The sequence below is a fragment of the Lacerta agilis genome, chromosome 2, assembly GCF_009819535.1.
Source record: "Lacerta agilis isolate rLacAgi1 chromosome 2, rLacAgi1.pri, whole genome shotgun sequence".
Taxonomy (NCBI): domain Eukaryota; kingdom Metazoa; phylum Chordata; class Lepidosauria; order Squamata; family Lacertidae; genus Lacerta; species Lacerta agilis.
This window is the reverse complement of record NC_046313.1, coordinates 2,165,608-2,184,849: the sequence shown is the minus strand read 5'-3', so window position 1 is coordinate 2,184,849 and position 19,242 is coordinate 2,165,608. Positions and strand designations below refer to the sequence as shown.

Here is a 19,242-nt window from a genome sequence, read left to right as displayed (position 1 = left end):
ATTGTATTGGTTAATGATCAAATGGCTTTCCTTTTAGTTCCTCTTGCATCTTGTGCAGCTTGACATGTACACATTCAAGAGCCAATGTGGTAGTGTTCAAAAAAGGGTTGGCAATGTGTCCATGGGCTCACATGTGCCTACAGAGGACATTCTGGACACCCAAAGGGTCCCTGTCTCCCTACTTCTCCCCCTCCCCAATCTAGGCTTGAAAGAAACACACTATTGTATCCAATAGACCAGTTTGTAGGGTGTGCTTGGTTGTGGTGAGTTGTGTGGTTCTCACAACATATTCTCCCAGTATGCAGATGTGCCCGTGGGCCCCAAAAGGTTGGTGCCCCTTGTGCTAGGATTTCTTACTTGGATCTGGGAGTTATGAATCCCATTTGCTCATAATCCTTGACTCTGGGATGATCACCATCTCTTTGATTTAGCCTACTTTGCTGGCTTGTTGTGAGGATAAGTGTCTGCTGCTCTGAGGGTCTTGGAAGAAAGGCAGGATAAAATGTAATAACATAACAATCCCAGGAGGTGGAAGCAGAAAATGGTGATGGAGCTGGGCTCTTACTTAGGAGAAAGGGCCTCAGTAATCTTGGTAAACACTCATACTTGTGCAGGAAAAATTAAGGTGGAACCACCCGCAAGGTAATTACTATGGTTTTTCTTTTAAAGATGCAAAATGCATTTTGCAAGCCAGTGCTGTTTGCCCGAGGACAAAGTGGAGAGGGTGTCTCCCCCCCCACCCGTGCCACAGTAAAAGAAACTCAGTATCCATTGCCCAGATTCCTCTTCTAAAAAGAGGAAGTCAATCCTGCTTTTGACATTAAATGATTATCTTTCCAAGCTTGCTAATTGCCTAATAAATCTTTTTAAAAGGGCTAATTTCTACCGAACACATTAAAGCCTCCAAAGAAATATTTTGCCCAATAAAGGATGGTGCAGAGAATTAAAAAAGCAAAGATGAATGGCCCTGGCTTGGCAATGAGTAACAAGCCATTTCAGGCTGTGCTGAGCACATTTTTTTACAGTAAAAGGTCACAGCTGCTGGGGGTGGTAATTGGGGCCATGGGGTTAAATGCATTGAGTGGCCATTAGTAGCAATCTATCATGATGAGTTACTGCTCAAAAGTAAATTGGAGAATTTGGATTGGATCCAGCTGGGATTGGAAGTGCTTGGTCCTTTCTAGGGGAGTCTGTGGTGTCTTATTTTGGACTCCTTAAGCCTACAGCCCAGAGACATGTTGATTCTCCAAATTTTTAAATAGAAGAAGAAGAAGAGTTTGGATTTGATATCCCGCTTTATCACTACCCTAAGGAGTCTCAAAGCGGCTAACATTCTCCTTTCCCTTCCTCCCCCACAACAAACAATCTGTGAGGTGAGTGGGGCTGAGAGACTTCAGAGAAGTGTGACTAGCCCAATGTCACCCAGCAGCTGCATGTGGAGGAGCGGGGACGCGAACCCGGTTTACCAGATTACGAGTCCACCGCTCTTAACCACTACACCACACTGGTAGAAACCCCAAAGTCAGGTTTTGAAACTTGTTGGTTTGGTGGCCCCTTTCTTTTCTACTTCACCTGACCTTGCTTCTCACTTGGTCAGAACTGCAGGGCTGATTTTGAGCCAGGGGCCACCATACCACAGATGCAGAACTCATTTTCTTTAAACAGCACTTTGCCCATAAATATGTGATTCAACCCTGCAGAACAGAGTGGATTTGAGCCCGTGCAGAGTGATTTTTCACCATTGGTGCCTAAATATTTGTGGGCTCATCTCTGCAGTTATAAGGGCTTAAACCCGAGTGTTTAAACCTGAGTGGGGAAGCCTGTTTATTTTATTTTTATTTTTTACTCCTGATTATATTATTTCATACTTTTAAAAGTAATCTGAAGTGGCCAAGAAACTCCTCCCTCAGTGGCAAAGCCAGTCACAACTGGTTACACTCTGTGGGAAGTTCAGGCTATTTGTCATTTGGTCCTATGAGACAATCGGGCATAAAGGGATATTTGTTTCTCTTGTTTTGAGTTGGGGCATGTGAGAGAAAGAATCAGGTGCTACGCAGAGGCGATCAGAGCTGTTCAGTCACCAGTCTCTTTCTCTTCTGCTGTTTCCCCTGTTGTGGCATTCTTGGCATTCTTAGGGGGCTTCTTTTTCTTCTTTTTGGGGGGCCTTGCGGCTTGCTGAGCTCTGTAGGAGTGCCTTCAGTTCTGCATCTTGCACTTCAAATTCTGATTTGTAGAGTTCAGGCTCAAAGGGTCTGTTAGTTATCCTCATGGGACCATTGGGCATTAAAAGCACCATGAATTTAAGCTGGGCAACAAACTTTGCTTCTTTCTCATAGAGGACATGAAAAGGCTGTAGCAGCTCATGTTTAGCACATTCGGCTACCCCCGTCCTTGCCTTTTCATCCTCAAATGCCCTGAGAGTGAGTGGCATAGCATCTTTCCACCTCACTGAAAAAGGCACGGGAAGTTTTCATTTTCAAACCATATTGCTTGGAAGGGTCCCTTTTGTAAATTGTAGTTCTCTGCGCAGCGTCCTTTGCCTTTCCTTCTCCATTGCTGATGAGAACATCAATAATGTAAACTTCACAGACCTCAAATTCTGCTTTTTGATGGTCCTTTATTTGCTAGTCTGAGGGGTTCTGAATGATAATCTCTCCCCCCCCATCTATCACATGCTGCTTCAGCTGGTGTGATAGCATCCCTTCAATTGGGGTGCAGTTAAATGAATGAGCTGTCTTGTTCCAGGCACCCGTCACTTGTGAATTCTGGTTTCCAGGCTTAACCAAATGCAGAACAGCTTCAGCACAGAGGTGAGCAGCTTTGATGACATCAGCTTTGCGACCTGGCACTGGAGTTTCCCTTGATGCATCAATGACAAAATTATGAGCTACATTTGCTACGTAGCCATCAACATGGACTCCCAGGTCAATTTTGACCAAATCACCATCTTTGAGAATGTAATCCTTGTCACTTTTCAAGGGGGAGAAGTGACAGACACAGTTATTTACCGATATACTTGTGGAGAAGGCAATGCAGTGGTACCTCGGGTTACAGACGCTTCAGGTTACAGACTCCGCTAAAACAGAAATAGTACCTTGGGTTAAGAACTTTGCTTCAGGATGAGAACAGAAATCAGGCGGCGGCAGCATGGCAGCAGCAGGAGGCCCCATAAGCTAAAGTGGTACCTCAGGTTAAGAACAGTTTCAGGTTAAGAACAGACCTCAGGAATGAATTAAGTTCTTAACCCGAGGTACCACTGTACCATTCTTCATATCTTTCTCTTTCTTGAAGAATTTGCCGGTCTCTTCTGTGATCATGGCATCCCCTCGCTCACATAAACTGAGAACAGGCACTCCAGACGTAGCTGTTTCTACCATGGTTCACAAGATTTGGTTGGCTATTCCCCCCCCCCCCCGGCTCCATTCTTGTTCACGGCCACATCTTCCACGATTGTCAGCTCCTGGGGAAGCCTGTCTTACACATGGACGGCCATTGTTGGATGACTTTGCTTGTGTGAATGATCAGTTACAGTGAGCGGGGGGGGGGGAAGTATTTGATCCCCTGCTAAATTTGCCCATTTGCCCTCTGACAAAAAAGTATTTTTTTGCACTTTTCTTTATTTGATGATTGCACAAAAATACAAAGGCAACAAACATACATACCAAAAAGCGACAAACAAAAAGAAAAAAGAAAAAACCCCACTCACACACCCGTATGACTTCCCTCCCCCTGCACTCGACTTTAAAAGTCAGTATTTTTTAAAAAGCCAAGTAGAACTATCGTATCTCCTCCTAATACATGATGGTGAACTGTGACTCCCACCATCCCTCGCCGTTGGCCATACTGCCTGAGGCTGATGGGAATTGGATTTGAGGGGCCACATGCCACTGGCGGGCAGGGCCAGAAGCAAAAACGGGCAGAGCAGCAAATGTAAATCTTACTTTTGTACAGTAGGCTAGTTTCTTCACACGCTTGCACATGCCTCTGTGTCCTCCAGCCAGAGATCAAGGACGCATTCCAGGATGGGGCAAAGCAGAGCCAGTGTGCGTGTGGCTGGGGAGAGTCCCGAGAGCTAGACAGAGAGGCCTAGGGGGCTGCATCTGGTCCCTGGGCTTCAGGTTCCCTACCCCTGGAGGTGTAACTGAAGACGTTGCAGAGCTGGTGCTGGTAGGCTGAGCATTCTCTCTTTCACTGCCTGGGGGGGGGGGAGTGGTCCATCCACTTGCAGCCCTTTTTTATTCAGCAGCATTCCCTGGCAGGCCTTTTGCACATCTGATTGGCTTTCTTTGCCCCCCTGCCGACCTGCCTGCCCCCCCCTCTGGCACCTGAACTGCTGAGTTCTCCCCTCCTCCCCCTGCCTCTCTCTCAAGCCTAATTTCCTCTCATGAAAGCAGCTCTTCTTGCCTCTAATTTAATACATGCTGAGCATGCACCTGCTGGGTGCCTGAGAAAAGTGCTGGGGAAATAAGCTGGAGCCTATTAAAGACATCCATTCTGTGCTCAGACTTGCTAAACTGCTACCTGGAATGCTGGAAGAATAGCAATGGCTGCAGCTAAGAACAGGCCGCATGTTGCATGTTGCATTTTTGGACATTCCAGAAAGCAGCATGGGAGGTACTTCTGTGGAGTAGATGGAGATCCTTCTCTCTTCTCCATGGGTGATGGGAATCCTCCCAGGAAGATCCTCTGTCACTTGTTCCACTGAGCTGCCTGCATGGCAGTAGCCCTGTGATATGGAACCTTAGGCTCCAGTAAGTTGAATTCAGCCTACAGGGTTTCCAAAAGGATCACTGTCAACTGTTCTCTGCACATTGATTCTGCTGTCCATTACAGTGGTACCTCTGTACCGGAGGTCCGTTCTTAACCTGAAACTGTTCTTAACCTGAAGCACCACTTTAGCTAATGGGACCTCCCACTGCCGCCATGCTGCCAGAGCACTATTTCTGTTCTTATCCTGAGGCAAAGTTCTTAACCTGAAGCGTTATTTCTGGGTTAGCGGAGTCTGCAACTTGAAGCGTCTGTAACCTGAGGTACCACTGTACCTCCTCCACAGTCTCCGTTTCAAGGATTCCATTTTTTGTTCAGTGGAATAAGAATACCACCCTTCATTTCACCAACTTCCACTCTTCTCTTTCAGTTGACTCATATGCAACAGGACTTTCCCCTCTCTCCTCACCTTCCCACCACAAAAGAACCTGTTCTGGGTTTCTCCCAACCCTCCAGGTTAAGGGGATTGTGAGAGGAAAGGTTTCATGTATCTGTGTGAATGCTGGGTGGGAGCATGATTTTGCATTTGGTTTCTTTTGCGACCTTGTCCTTGATTGAAGAGGTTTGAGTTATTTCAGCCTTCCCCACCTTGGTGTCCTCCAGTTGTTGAAGGACATCTCTGATCTGTTCCAGCTAGCATGGTCAGGAATGTTGGGTGTTGTAGTCCAACCACATCTGGAAAAGACTGGCTACAGTCTTTTCTTTTGCCATAGCTATGGCGCTAAAAAAGTATGAAAGGGAGATGCATGTCTCTGTGTAGTCACAGCTGGAATTGCTCTTAGCTTCTTGGCACATATCTAGGGCACATTTAAAGATTTTATTCTTGCTTTTACACTTTCTTGTTTACTGCAGCAAATAAACACTGTTGTGACACTGATGTACCAGCCAGTGCTATTTTTCTAGAAAAAGAGGTGGTGGAGCTCACCATGAACACCTCCCTTATTCTCTTAGAATGGCAATGGCACTCATCTGAAAAAAAGCGCAGGTACAAGTGTCCAACGCAGTCACAGTTGCTGGGTGAACAGCGAGGCCCTCTGCATGGTGGCTTTCAGCAGGTGGGAGAGCCCATGGTTTGCATTCAGATCAACCCAGGTTCCAGCCCTAAGCTGAAACTCTGAAGAGCTACTGCCAGCCAGTGTAGAGAATGTTCAGCTGAATGAGTCAGTGCTTCCTGACTCTTACAAACCTGTGTGCACCTAAACTGCTTTCCCTCTGTCTGACCCTGCCTCACAAAGCTGTATTGCAAATAAATGGGATGGACATTTAAAAAGTACATACTGCTTTATGAGCCAGTAACTGCAAGATCCTGAACAACCTGAGTCTACCCCCAGAGTGCTGTAACTACTGGATCTGGCTTTTTGTGATATGTGTTAGAAGGCACCAGGGTGGTGAAGGCTGGGTTATATCATGTGTTGCATTTGTGTGTGTGTCCTCCCATTCACATTATCACTGGTGGGTGCAGGTTTTAAAAACATGTCTATTCACTTGGGTGTTCCTGGATTCTTAATGCCAGTTTTTAGCACTCTCAATACTGTAACTGATACTGTAACTGCCTTGGTACTCTTAAGTGAAAGGCGGTAAAGAAATAGTTTTTATAAATAAGTAAAAAAAAATCATTCAACTTCTTGCAATCAAAGGGATGGAGTAGGGAAGAGATTGGAAGCTTGATTTAAATCTACAACTTGTTTCTTTTCTTTTTAATACTGTTTTGACCACTGACCATTCAAGATTAAATGGAGGCCAAGTAATCAATCAGTAATCAATCAGCAACTAGGAAAAGTTGGGGCTTTAAAAAGGGTGTGTGTGCAAGAGGCAGACTATATAAAAAGGAAGCAGAACTGCTCAGATGCCTTTCAAGCAGTACCTCCATCAGTGATGGGAAATCTGTGGCTCTCCATATGTTAGACTCCAACACCCATCGTTCCTGACCATTTGCCATACTGGTCTGATAGGAACTGTAGTCCAGCAACATGTGGAGGACCCACCGTTTCCTTATCCTTGCAGTAGACAGTAAATCCTGAGCTCTGTGTCTCTTGGGTGGAAAGGAAAATAAAAGTAAATTGCACCTGATATAATCCCAGAAACTCGTCTTTCACAAATGGGTCAGCATGCTGTAGGAATCTGGGACCTCCCCTTGGGAAGTGAGTAGGATGTGCCAAGGGATTTCGTCCCAAGCCCTCTTTCCCGGCAAGGAGCAGAGGCAGCCCTTCTCTTCCACACACACGCAGAGCTGCGCTGTAGCCCTCACTCCTTAGTAGGCAGGAGCTCTGCCTTTCGTCAAGGAGGAGATGAAATAGCTTTGCTATTGAGCTCCTTATCGTGCATCAACTTAACAGGCAGCCCCTGGCTGCTTCAGCCACAGCGGCGGAAACAGAACTTTAATCGCTAGGCTCAGCCAAGTAATTAAAAGGGAGCGTGCCCGGTGGAAGGGCTCCCTTGGGTGCTGGGAGGCTCACAGCTCTGAGCATTTCCTTGCCTTGGCTCATGTCCTGGCAGCTGCTTTGCCAGCTAGTGTTGCTGTCAAGTCTGGCGGAGGTGGAAGATAAAGGACCCAGCAAGATCCTGGCTGGTTAATGGAGTCAAGGCCAAATGGAATTTCTGCCTGAATTAACGACCTGTGAATTCTGAAAAGGTCTGGTTCAGATGAGGGCATCTTCTCTCCCCGCCCCCCCTGCACAAACATCTTGTTTCATACCTTCTTCCTCCCACCACTACAGTGTGCACATTCGGGATTGTTAATTGTCCAGCACACATTTATCCCAAATTGGCAGCACCCAATTTGTTTTATATGTCTCTCTCTCTCTCTCTCTCTCTCTCTCTCTCTCTCTCTCTCTCTCTCTGTGTGTGTGTGTGTCTGTGTGTACTGTGATTCCAAATGAATGCAGATGGAAACTGCAGGTTATCACAATAATCATGCCAATATCCTTATCTGTTTATAATTTATCTGTAAATAGTCAATAAACCATTTCCATTCTTTTATAAAAAGTTTGTTATCTTGATTTCTTATTCTTCCGGTAAGCTTCGCCATTTCTGCATATTCCATAAGTTTTTGTATCCATTCTTCCTTTGCTGGGACTTCTGCTTCTTTCCATTTCGGGGCAAGTAACATTCTTGCTGCTGTTAATAATAAGTTTCTATACAATTTAGGTAATTCTGTCACTATAATTCCCAAAAGAAAAGCTTCTGTTTGTTTTTTACAAACGTTATTTTAAACATCCTTTTCATTTCATTATATATCACTTCCCAGTAAGCTTTAACATTACTGCAAGACCACCACATATGATAAAAATAACCTTTTTCTTTACATTTCCAACACTTATTTGATTTAGATTTATACATTTTGGCCAATTTACTCGGTGTTAGATACCATTGATATATCATTTTCATATACTGTAATTTTCTCTTAGACCATAACATGCTGTAAATTTTATATCCATTTTCCATAATCATTCCCATGCTTCCATGTCTATATTATGACCAATATCTATTGCCCAATGTATCATTGAGGATTTTACTTGCTCATCCTTTGTCTCCCATTCCAATAATATTTTATATATTTTAGACACCACTTTTACATTACATTCCAACAGATCTCTCCAATTGTGATATTTGTTCCCCAAACCCTTGTATCCTATCTTTCTTAAATACTTTATTCAAATGATGATATTGTATCCATGCTTTAATTTTCCTGATAATTCTTTATTTTTTATACTCTCCTCACTAGTGTCTTAATAAATCTATATAAGTTATCCACCCTTCTTTGATATTCTTTTTCTTTACCACTATAGCTGCCAACGGTGAGAGCCAAAGTGTTGTTTTTACCTCTATTAAATCCTTCTATTTATCCCATACTCTCTACATTTTTTCCTAGTTATATGATTTTTAAGTCCTTAATGCACTTTTACCTTTTCATACCATAAATAAGCATGCCAACCAAAAATAAAATAAGCGTTCTAAGTCTAGAATATGTGAATTCTCTAATGTCATCCATTCCTTCAACCAACAAAGGCAGGATGCCTCATAGTATAGTCTCATATCTGGCAGGGAAAAATCTCTTTCTTTTGCATCTATCAATAGTTCATATTTTATTCTTGGTTTTTTCCCTTTGCCAAATATATTTAGAATTATATTTTTGCCATGTGTTGAAACAATCTGCTTGCTTGTTTCTAAGCAGCAAGTTTCTAGTTCTCAGGGCTGCAAAATTAAATTTGAAAATGTGTGCCTGTTGCGGTTGTGGAAGCCATAGGAATGAGTGATTAAGGTTTTCAGTTGAAGTGATGAGGAGGACATGCTCTTCCCATGACTTGTAATCTTGTATACCACCCTGAACTCTTTGGAGGAAGAGTAGAATGCAATACAGTACATGTGTTTGCAAAACCCAGACCCAGACCCAGGCATCAGCTTCGTGTTTCCATGTTCTAGGCGTGGAGGTGCTAAACAGGTAATGAGAGAACCAGATTCATTTAACACACTCATAATCTAGAGCAGCCTTTGCCAGCTTGGTGCCCTCCAGATGTTGTTGGACTACAACTGCAATCAGACCCGGTGATGCGAGCAGTCTCAAACCAGGCTAAATTGGTGGCTCAGATGCAAAAAGAGAGGGCATGTTGCTCAGCAGCAGAGTGCATGGGTTTCTGGCAGAAAATCCAAGATGTAATCCTTGGTATGAAGGGCGGGAGAGGAGCATAGCCAGGAAGCCTAAACTGTGGTTCAGGAAACTATTGCTGTTCCCTCCAAATAGTCCTCTTGTCTTCTCCAAGCTGCCTGCAGTGTACCAGCCCATGTTCTGCTTTGGTTCCCTTTGTGGCCCACACATTAGACATGCAGCACTCATCATCCTTGCAAGCTTATGGTTGATTGCAGCCCTAATCACTTTATAATATCACAGACACCAGGGAAAGTGATCCAATTAACAGAGAAAATAAGCATGGTTTTTGTTTTGCTTTTTAACACACACAAACGTGCACACACACACACACACACACACAAGCTTTCGGAACCCTTTGATTTCCTCCTCTTCTTGCTTTTCTGCCTCCCCTGTTTCCTGCCTCTTTTGCCCTCATTTCCAAACAGACAAGGCTCTTGGAGAAGGGAGAAAAAACACTGTCAATAAATTGTTAGCTGCGTGTGTGACGTAGCCCTTTGAGCACCCGAAGTCCAAGAGAAGCCTCGGCCTGATCCCTGCAGCAGCAGCACAAATGAGCTTCCACTTGCTCTCTTGTTTGGCTGTGGTGGGGCCCTTTTGCTCAGCTAGCACTGGTGTCAGCCGGCTGCTGGGCTCAGTCACCTGGCAACAATATTCTGATGATGACGGGCGTCGATTAAAGAGCAGCTGAATTCAGCTGGCGGATGTTCAGAAGCAGCAATTGATCAAACAAGTGCCGAGCCACTTGGCACAGGGGCAGCAGCAGTTGGGAGGGGAATGAGAAGGGTTTAGCGTTGTTGCTCTCATGACGAGGAGCAACTGGCCTGCACACTCCAAGCTCACCCTCTCCCCCCCACTTGTGCACTGGCATTGGTGCTGCAATCCCGGTTTAGTTTAAACCAGACCTTATTAATTAGGATCTTGAACCGTGCATAATAGTCCAGGATTGAGGTGCTGGAGCCAAGATGTGAAGAGTAGAGGGGAGGGAGGAAGAGGGATCTTTAGCTGTGATTGCCGCACTGCAGGGGGTTGGACTAGATGACCCACTGGGACCCTTCCAACTCTGATTCTATGATCTCATGGACTCAAATATTTTCTCCAGGGTGCTTCCAGGGGAGAGTGCTGCCGTTGCATCTGTGTCCTGATTGTGGCCTTCACATGGGCACCTTTCTGGCCATTGCGAAAACAGGATGCTGGGCCAAATGGACCTTTGCTCAGATCCCAAAGCCCTTACATTCTTATGATCTCTCAATTTTATTCATTGTCGTTATTTCAAAAACAATTTCCTGCCTATTGCCTCAGGAATGAGACCTCCAGCTGGGGAAGCTAGCAATAATCTTTAAAGCAAATCATGACTGAACACTGCACAACCAATTAAGCAAACAAACATAAGCAGCATTGCAGAAAATTTAGCAGCAACAGAGTCATTTTGGGAAGATCAAACTCAAGCAGCATTTCAGGCAGATGCCAATTCAAGGACCAGCACTATCACTTTCCTGCAGGAGGCACAGAGACCTTTTCCTGACTTGGGAACGCAGAGGCTCTCCTGGATAATCACAGCATGTGGGTAGGCCCAGATGGAAGGAGATAGTGCTTTCACCACTTTAAACCATAATTGCTTTGAATTTTGCATAAAATTAGTGTATTTAGTGTGGCCTTAATTTATATCAGTCAGTTGATGGCCTGCTGCTTTCCCCCCCCAGGAGCTCAGGATGCTGTACACAGGTTCCCAGGTGTCCCCTCATTCAAACACAGATCAGCCCCTGATTCGCTTAGCTCTAGCATTAGAACGGTATTATATACCTTGCCAGTTACTGGTTTTGTTGTTGTTCTTGAGGCAAACTGGCAGCTTTTGAGTGCAAAGGAACATGATGCCACACCTAGGATGTGGAAGAATCTGTCAATTTCAGTTCCTGCTTTTTCTACTTTACTTTCCCACATTGCCATGCCAGTCGCATATTGCTAAAAATTCCTCAGCATTCTAGTGTGACTTTCTCCTAATATTCACATTTGCGTATCTAATGTACACAATTTTGCAAAGCAATTTCCCCATATGTTATGCATTTTTGTATGCTGTTTTCACCAGTATATGCATTTCCATGCACACTTTCCCCTAGTGGGCCATGTCTACAAAGCAAAATGCTGTTTGTTTCGGTTTGTGGATTGTTTTGTAAAGCATGAATTAGGTAGAATGAGCTGAACCAAGTTTTCTCCGTACCCCTAGGCTCTCCGTGCCATCTTTTCCTTCCCAAACAGGGTTTGGACCAAGAGGCTCATCATCCTTTCTTCAACACCCTCTCCCTTTGTTAATCAGTCACTCCTGCAAACAGAGGATACTGACAAGCTGGAACGTGTCCAGAAGAGGGCAACCAAAATGGTCCAAGGCCAGGAAACGATGCCTTATGAGGAACGGCTTAGGGAGCTGGGTATGTTTAGCCTGGAGAAGAGAAGGTTAAGGGGTGATATGACAGCCATGTTCAAATATATAAAAGGATGTCATATATAGGAGGGAGAAATGTTGTTTTCTGCTGCTCCAGAGAAGCAGACACTGAGCAATGGATTCAAACTACAAGAAATAAGTTTCCACCTAAACATTAGGAAGAACTTCCTGACAGTAAGAGCTGTTGGACAGTGGAATTTGCTGCCAAGGAGTGTGGTGGAATCTCCTTTTTTGGAGGTCTCTAAGCGGAGGCTTGACAGCCATCTGTCAGGAATGCTTTGATGGTGTTTCCTGTTTGGCAGGGGGTTGGACTGGATGGCCCTTGGGGTCTCTTCCAACTCTTATGATTCTATGATTCTATACTCATGCCAGAAGTGGAATAAATAGTTATTATTGATGCTAAGTGAAGCTCAACATCAAAAAAACTTAAGATTATGGCCACTGGTCCCATCACCTCCTGGCAAATAGAAGGGGAAGAAATGGAGGCAGTGAGAGATTTTACTTTCTTGGGTTTCATGATCACTGCAGTCACGAAATTAAAAGACGCCTGCTTATTGGGAGGAAAGCAATGACAAACCTAGACAGCATCTTAAAAAGCAGAGACATCACCTTGCCGACAAAGGTCCGTATAGTTAAAGCTATGGTTTTCCCAGTAGTAATGTATGGAAATGAGAGCTGGACCATAAAGAAGACTGATCGCTGAAGAATTGATGCTTTTGAATTATGGTGCTGGAGGAGATTCTTGAGAGTCCCATGGACTGCAAAAAGATCAAACTTTCCTTAAAGAAATCAGCCCTGAGTGCTCACTGGAAGGACAGGTCCTGAAGTTGAGGCTCCAGTACTTTGGCCACCTCATGAGAAGAGAAGACTCCCTGGAAAAGGCCCTGATGTTGGGAAAGATGGAGGGCACAAGGAGAAGGAGATGACAGAGGACAAAATGGTTGTACGGTGTTCTTGAAGCAACTGGCATGAGTTTGGCCAAACTGCGGGAGGCAGTGGAGGATAGGGGTGCCTGGCGTGCTCTGGTACAGGGGGTCACAAAGAGTCGGACACGACTGAACAACAACAAAAGTGCCTATACACCCCCTGCCTCCACCCCCTGATGTGATGTTTGTTGCGAAGTTGAGCTGTTTAAGTGACTCAATCAGCCGTCTCTCTCGTTATTATTTATTTATTTTCCGAGTGATTGGGTTTCATTGCAAATTGCAATTTGCAGACAGCGCTGGTCTCGGCGGTCGGCTTGGTGTGGTACAGATGGTGCCGAGCTTGGGAAACGTGAGGAGAAAATGCCACGTAGCTCAAGCTTCAAGCTTCCCCTTGGAACTTCTGCTGTTGGGATGCAGGCTGAGGACAGAAATCCTAGCTGTTGGATTGAGGGGGCTCCCACTCACCCCTCACCCCAGAGCTGACATAAATCTGGGCAGGATCAGGATCCAGATGGTGTTAGGAGGGAGGGTTGGGATTGGCAGAGCTTGGAAACCAGATAAGAGCATAAGGGAGAGCCCTACATGGTTAGTTTGAAGATCCATCATTATTTAGGGCTCTGCTTTCCATGCAGGATGTCCTAGGTTCAGTCTCTGGCAACTCCAGGTAGGACTAGGAATGTCTGAAACTTTGGAGAGTTGCTGCCAGTCATTGTAGACAATATTGAGCTAGATGGACCAATGGCTTGACTCTGTATAAAATAGCTCCTTATACCCCTATTATCAATTTTCTGACTGAGTTGGCTTCATATGATTCAAGGCTTGGCACTGATGACAGCAGTGGGCCACTGAAGGCATCTTGCCTCCAGGCTCCTGAAACATGGAGCTGGCACTGCACAATCTGCAGGGTAATTGTGACTGTGCAATGGCTAATGAATTTTAGCCTGACTTGGAGCCTAGGGATAGGGAAGGCCGTGCATCTGAATGATTTTTTCTTCTTTAAAAGTTAGGACACCTACTCACTCCCCTTGCTGCTATTGTGTTTTTATTTTTACCAAGAAAGGAAATCTGTATTAAGTGGCTTTACAATGAGTGTGCAGGGCACAAAACATCAGATAATTACATGTCCAGTTTCATCAGCTTTCTCAGCAGCCCAAACTGCTGTTGCAAAATCTATTGCAATTACCCATCGTAGGGAGCTTTTGATGGCATGTTGGAGAGAGAGATCAACAAAGAGGTCGATGGCGGGAGTCTCGGGCGGCTGCTTTTCAAGGTCACATTTTCTCTCTCTGCACAGTGTACAGATCCTGTCCCAGATGGGAGGATGTGGGTGCAGAGGGCACTGTTGTAAACACATCAACCCCTTCCCAAGAGCTGGTTGTGCCTTTAATGCTGCCCCTCCCTTCTTGACATGTCTAAGCAGTGTGAAGCCACACTGCCACCCCTTGCCCTGTCCTGGTCTTGCAGAAGATCCCACTGAGCAAGGAGAGATCCCTGCTCAGACAGAGGTTGGATGTGAACTGGCTTCTTTTGAGCCTCTGCTCCCTGCCCACCTCTCTTAGGCTCCATCCCCTTGTGGGGAACTAGAGTCTCTTAAATGGTCTGTCCTCAGATTTGACAGTAATGTGGGAGGCACTTGGTCCCTTGCATTTGGGGAAAGATTCCCATGAGGATTCTGGCTCTGGTTCTATGAGCTCTGGTGCTGCGGAATCTGTTTCATGAGGCTTCTGCCTGACACCCTTGGAGTAATCAACTGATTACAAGCATCGGTTTTCAAGCCAGAAACACGGTCTGTTTCCATAGCTGGTAGCCCTGCAGCTTCTGACTCAATGGGTGCCCCCAGGTGGGCATTTATTGTGAGATGAGTTCTCTTCTTGCATGTGTGTGTGTGTTGGCATCAAAAAGCCAGCCTGTATTTCCCCAACCCACCCCAGTTTAATTCAGATTTACACTTCATTTTTTAAATAAAAAAAGCTTTTGCCAGTATCTCATTTTTGATATTTCAATGAGAAGTTTGCAAATTAAGCACCCCCATTTGGAAGCACCTAGCGTCCTGGTCATTGCTGGACGTAGGGATCACAATACCAATCCCCCGCAGTGTTGGTCTGATGAAATTGGTATATCCGTTTTACATTGTGGGGTGGTCTGGGTTGGTAACAAACAAGGCTTAAAAAAATGGATCTGGTGCTTGAAAAGCCCCTCTTGGGGTCAGCTTTAATCCATTTTGGTGCATGAGGGGTGAAATCCAAAATGACACCATTCTCCTAGTTAACAGAGGGGATCATCTTCTACAGGGTCGGGGAAGCTGTGGACCTCCAGATGTTGTTGGACTACAACTTTCACCATCTTTGGCAGTTGATCATTGTGGCTGGGGCTTGATGGGAGTTGGAGGCTACAGGCTCCCCTGATTTGCTAGAATGTTTTGCTACCCAAAGCAATTGAAATTAAGTGGCCAAGTAAAAACACACACTTACCATCTTCATGCATGCTCCTGTTTATTCATTGGAGCCCGAGAAAGAGAATTTACTGACAGATTGTGCCCCTTGGATCAGATTGATCCACCTGCCCTTCTGCTGCCCTCAATGCCATCTAAACTCCCACCACAGAGTGCCCAACCCACTTAGCCTCATACAGAGCTTCTGGTGGCTCTACCAAGGACATCTTAAGACAAAATGCTCATTTTCCTGGAACTATATAGATTAAAAAAAATAAAGTAAAATAAACTAAGAACACTGTTTTGATACCTACAGCATGCAGATTTCTCTGTAGCTTCATAGCTAAGGCTTGCTTGCTTTAATGGACACCGATAATCAGTTACTATTCCTAGAGTTAGGAATGTGGGTCACAGTCTACCTGTCTGGGTTTAGGCCAGAAGCAGTTTGGAAAGAGGCCAGCAAAAGGCTGGAGGGGAGACATGAGTTTTTGTAGCTAGTTAGTCTCTCTGGATGTGCTGCTGCTTGGGGGGGGGGGGACTATTGCTGCTTTATAGGGGCTAGTGGCACCTGATTGGGTCTTGGCATGCTTCTCCCTGTTAAGCTGTTCTATTGGGATGCGGAACCTTTTTGGCCTAGTGGGCCAGATCTTTTATCTCCTCCCACACCACAGGGCAGTTTTGATAGATGGGTAGGGGCACCCACACGTCACTTTTTTGATGACCCAATGATGTCAGGTGATCAACAGGTGGGTGGTTGTGCCTAGCTATCAAAGTTGGCCCAGAGTTGTGGGGATAGTGACAAGGCTGGAGGACCATGGACAGCTCCCAGTAAGCAACTTGTTCCAACAAAGGTTGGGAGGAGACTTTGCCCTTTCATGCCTGTCTCCAGACTACCTCCTCCAGGCTCCACTCCCTTGAGAAAACTTCAAAACATTAATGGCCAGCCCTCTGTCTACTCCTCTGTTCCATAGCCTCCCTCCTGGTATACTCCCAGTGCTTCTAGATTGGTGTGTACAGTGGACAGTTCCTGGTTTTTCAGGCTTAGGGAAAGGTGTACATGAGGTACAGAGTCCTGGCCCTATAGGCCCTGGTGGAATTGGAAGTTCCTCTGGGACTCCCTGCCCAACCACCTCAGCCACAATGCTCTCCCTATTCCCTGCAGCTGGCTGTGAGCCCAGACCCATCTCCCCACCTGGTGCTCCTGTGGCGTCCGACCCTGTGTCCAGATCACTGCTGGATCCAGGGGTCATGGCAACTGAACTCCCTGTGCCTCAGCTGATGCAGGGGGGGAGTCAATCCTGCTTTCTGCAGGGTTGGGGTGGGTCAGTGAGTTCCCCATGGGGAACCCGCATGGATACCTGAGCCAAGCAGGATTGAACTCCCTATGCGAAGGGAATTCAATCCTGTTTTCCAGCAGCAGGATCCAAAACCTGGTGTAACACTTGACATGAAGGGGGGCAAGCAGGTGGCCATGGTTTAGAGAACATGGCCTCATGAATGGGCCAAATGGAGAGGACTACGTGGCCAGATTTGGCCCAGGGACCATAAGTTCCTTTCATATTTTTATGTTGCCATTGACAACCCTGCAGACCAGAAGCCTTCCCAGGTAGTTTGGTTTTGTGAGATAGGGGCATGGAGAGCTGGGCACCTAAGCAGCTAACTGATGCTGCAGATTTCCAATTCACAGGGGAGCAATGGATATGGTCTACGGATTTAGCACCAGCTGCGTCTGTGTGCCAATATTAAGAGCATGGGGAGAACTCTCACAAAATTGCTGAGTCATTCTCCCCCAACAACCCCACAAGCAACCTCTCACCAAAGAAGTTCATTATCACTGTGCTCATTCCCAACTGCACTCACTGCTATTCCTGACTCCACCTGGTATGCATCCTGTAGGTCCAACATGGAGCTGCGCAAGGATTTGGCTTTGGGGTTTGAGGAGTGACTGGTCAGGATGCAGCTCCCATTGTGGTAGGATGGGCCTGTGCCTCTAGAATTTAAACACAGGAGATTTTTTTTACTTTCCCAGATGTTAAATGCCCCATAGCTCAGAGCAGTGGAGGCTGGTCCATTACGATGAATGGGGCATTGCCCTACCCAGCTCAGCCAACACCCTGCTTGCCTTCTCACTTGCATCCAGTGATACTGGCTGTCAGCTTCCTCCTTCTTCATCTTAGAGTTGCCCTTGTAGAACTCAGAAGGAAGGAGGGTGGGAAGAAAATTAGAACTACTTTGCCTGTCATTGGCTCTGGCTCCACCTGGGGTGGGCTTCTTGGCCTTCTACCTTACTAAACCCAATGGACACCGTTCATTACAGAATTAGGGGTCACCACCATAGTGCCCATGGAATCCAAGTTTGCCCACAGAGACCTTCCCTGTTGTCCACAACCCCAACTCCCTAAAAAACGAAGCTTGAAGGAAGCAATCTGTTATAACCAATAAATTTGGTCATGGCTTGTGCTTGGTTGAGGTGTCAACAGTTTCTTCAGTCTGCAAATATGCTCACCAGTCCCAAAAGGTAGGCGACTCCTGCCATAGGTTCTGAGGCTGAGCTCATGCAGCTGAAATGCAAGTTCTAAGGCCCATGTTAAGAACTGTATTTAGAACATATCTTTGTGTACACGCCACAGTTCTGTAATCACATTTTGTCAGTGCAGGAATTAGGAATGGCAGTGGTGGGATGGCATTAGTGTCCTGAAATTCTCAGTTTTCATTTTAGCAAGTTTCTAGTCCTTAACCTAAGGCAATGGTTTGGAAGTGTGTGACTGATGTCTGGTCAAAAACTCCACAAACGGAATGGGTAAAGATGCTGGAGAGGGTTTTCCAGGGGCTAGCTGGGTTTTTGGCAGAAGCAAAAAAATTTTTTTTTGCAAAGCAGTTGAGCACATGCAAATGCATGTGCTTTAAATATACATATATGATGTGGAATGCAGTTTTCCTAAGCAAAGAATTAGAATTTGGATGGCAGTATAAAAATCATGTCTGTACTGAGTTTTGCAATTAAATGGCCCGGCACCCTGAAAAAAACAACCAACACCCACGGAAAGTGAATGTGCCCAAGTGAATCACACATCTGGCTCTGGCACTGCTCAGGGGCTCTGCTGCGTGATACTATTAGCTCCCAGTTGGGTCTGAGATGCAGTTAACTAAATAGCATTGCAAGTTTATTGCATGCGACTGACAGTTCTGATTAGTGCTAATAGGGAGGGAGCGGTGGCAGGGAGCTGCAGACCGGAGAAGCTGGCAGGAAGCTGCCTCTGGAAAAAATGCTCTTTATTTTCTAATAATCTCTTCATTAGGTTTGAAATCTCCCTATGTAATGACCCTGTTGATGAGCAACAGGATATGCCTGCTGGAGGGGTCTGGAATGCAAAGACAAAAAACACTTCTGAATGACTTCCTTCCTGATGAAAGTGTTGTGGCAACTGCCCCCAAAGCAGGAAGGTTTGATCTCCTTGTCCACCTCTCCTGTGACCCACTAGGGACAAATTTAAGAGCTGGGCTCTGTATCTTCAAAAACACCACATGGTACAGCTTTCTGAAGAATGCTGCCTCTTTAGGGGTGGACTAAGCAGCTGAAACACATCCCATTTGAGATTTTCTGGTGCTCAATCAGAGGTCCGTTCCATCCTGTTTTATCTAGATTCTTTTTTTGTTGTTGAAAGAATACTGTAAAAGTCCCCTTTTAAATAGTACACATTTTACATAATTTTGGTTTTTGTAAAATATGCGTTTTCCAATTCTTTCCAGTACAGTTCCTCATAAAATGTGCATTTGAAAAAAAGGAAACATATTTTTATGTGCACTTCTCCCCCTTCTCTCCTGCAACCTCCATTTACTACTGAAAGTGACTCTCTACCTCCTACACTTAATAGGAGGAGTGAGGAACCTCAGACCTGGATCCAACTGTGTCCCTCTCTATCAGGACTTTCCACAGGTCACATCACCTCCCCAGGCACACACCCTTCCTGCTCTACTTTGCATCCTCCTTAAGTATATCTTACCTGTCCTTGAACTCTGATAATACCTCTTG

The 19,242-nt window shown here is 45.5% G+C and overlaps 1 protein-coding gene and 1 pseudogene across 3 annotated transcripts in view; one reads left to right on the top strand and one right to left on the bottom strand.

The window, feature by feature from the left end:
• PDE1B (phosphodiesterase 1B) overlaps window positions 1-19,242 on the top strand; it is a 126,242-nt gene that overhangs the window by 42,049 nt on the left and 64,951 nt on the right. The gene's annotated exons all lie outside the window — the stretch shown is intronic.
• LOC117039740 lies at window positions 2,011-3,392 on the bottom strand (annotated as a pseudogene).